Here is a 2,500-nt window from a genome sequence, read left to right on the forward strand (position 1 = left end):
TAGGATGGGGACTTTTCGATTTTTGGCCCGTGGTGCCCCCCGGGCCCCCCCAGCAGCCCGGACACCTTCGGGGATGCTTCCCCAAGTGTCCGGCATAGGCTGGGGAGTTTTTGATTTTTTGCCCGTGGTGCCCCCCCGGGGCCCCCCCAGCCGCCTCTTCGATTTCCCACGTCGGGGATGAGTTGGGCAACTCTTGGAAGCTTCCCATCCACCCCCGTGCCGAGCTTTGCCCTTGGGATGCCTTATGTTGCATCCCAAGGGCCAAGGCACCTGCCAGCCCAAGGGCTGTGCACGGCCTGGGGAGGGAGCTCACCCCTCCCCTATATAGTGCAAAGTTATTGTTTTCCCTATTTTCACAAGGAAACATCAAATTTTTAACCAAGCATACTCGGCCTTTGCTCCTTCGTTACTCGTCCAAATCCAACAAACTTGCATTCGTTGGAAAGGTCTTTTCACAAGGATTCTTTTGATATATAATAATAGCGATTCCGATAAATATTTATTTTTTTATGAATTTTTAAGTGAATAAACAATTAAAAATTCAAAAAAAATAGAAAAAAAATATTTTTTTCCCGATTCTTTCTCCAATATTCCTGATAAATACCCACACACCCACATATGGAGAATGGTCGAAAATGCTCGAGTGGATATCGAGATGTCCGACGAAGCACCACTTGGAAGGGCCGAGGCACGGGACGCCCGAGCTGTTGCTCGGGCCGGCACGGGACGCGCATGGGACAGCCCGGGACGGCATGGGACGCCCTCGCTACAGCTCGGGACGGCCAGGTACGCCCGAGACTTGGCTCGGGACGGCCTGGGACGCCCTCGCCATAGCTCGGGACGGCCTGGGACGCCAGAGACTAGGCTCGGGACGGCCTCGGCACAGCTCGGGACGGCCTGGGACGCCCTTGCCACAGCTCGGGACGGCCTGGGACGCCCTTGCCACAGCTCGGGACGGCCTGGGACGCCCGAGACTTTGCTCGGGACGGCCTGGGACGGCCTCGGCACAGCTCGGGACGGCCTGGGACGCCCGAGACTTTGCTCGGGACGGCCTGGGACGCCCGAGACTTGGCTCGGGACGGCCTGGGACGCCCTCGCTACAGCTCGGGACGCCCTGGGACGGCCTCGACACAGCTCGGGACGCCCTGGGACGTCCGAGACTTTGCTCGGGCCGGCCTGGGACGCCCGAGACTTGGCTCGGGACGGCCTGGGACGCCCGAGACTTGGCTCGGGACGGCCTGGGACGCCCGAGACTTGGCTCGGGACGGCCTGGGACGCGCTCGGCACAGCTCGGGACAGGCCGGGACGCCCGAGCCGAGCTTCGGGTCGCACGAAATCTCTTCGTATTCCGACATATTAGAAGCTTCCCATCATGTAGTAGGCCGAGCTTTGCCCTTTGGATGCCCTATGGTGCTTGGCGAGCACTAGGGAACGTGCCAGCACAAGTGCTGTGCACGCTCTGGGGAAGGAGCTCAACCCTCCCCCTTATAGTGCAAAGTTATTGTTTTTCCTATTTTCACAAGGAAACATCAATTTTTTAACCAAGCATACTGGGCCTTTACTCCTTCGTTACTCGTCGGAATCCAGCAAACTTATACTCGTCGGAAAGGTCTTTTCGCAAGGATTTTTTTGATATATTATAATAGCGATTCCGATAAATATTTATTTTTCTATGAATTTTTAAGTGAATAAACACCGGAAAATTCATAAAAAATAGAAAAAAAAATATTTTCCTCCGTTTCTTTTCTCCAATAATTCATAAATAATACCTCAATAGTATTAATGAAGAGAGAGTCGAAGTGGCCCGGGTGGATTTCGAAATGTCCCACGACCCCATAGAATGCACGGGCCAGCCGAGCCAAAAGAATGGGACGCGCACGGGACAGCATTGGTCAGGCTCGGGACGGCACGGGACAGCACGGGACGCGCATGGGACAGCACGGGACGCGAATGGGACGGCCTTGCTAAGGCTCGGGACGGCATGGGACAGCTCGGGACGCGCATGGGACGGCACGGGACGCGCATGGGACGGCCTTGGTGAGGCACGGGACGGCCTTGGTCAGGCTCGGGACGCGCATGGGACGGCACGGGACGGCCTTTGTGAGGCTCGGACGGCACGGGACGCGCATGGGACGGCCTTGGCGAGGCTCGGGACGGCATGGGACAGCACGGGACGGCCTCGGCACAGCTCGGACGGCACGGGACGCGCATGGGACGGCCTCGGCACAGCTCGGACGGCACGGGACGGCCTTGGCGAGGCTCGGGACGGCAAGGGACGGCCTCGGCACAGCTCGGGACGGCACGAGACGCGCATGGGACGGCCTTGGTGAGGCTCGGACGGCACGGGACGCGCATGGGACATCATGGGACGCACATGGGACACCTTATGGGGATCATCAAGGCGTCTTGCACGGGACATTCTTTCCCACGAAGGGCATTTACATGGGACATCTTAGGAGTCGAGAGCCGGCACATGGGACAACGTAGTTCACACGCACGG

Source organism: Eschscholzia californica, unplaced genomic scaffold, assembly GCF_041429995.1.
Source record: "Eschscholzia californica isolate CP2 unplaced genomic scaffold, dmEscCali1.0.p SCAF_29, whole genome shotgun sequence".
NCBI classification, from domain to species: domain Eukaryota; kingdom Viridiplantae; phylum Streptophyta; class Magnoliopsida; order Ranunculales; family Papaveraceae; genus Eschscholzia; species Eschscholzia californica.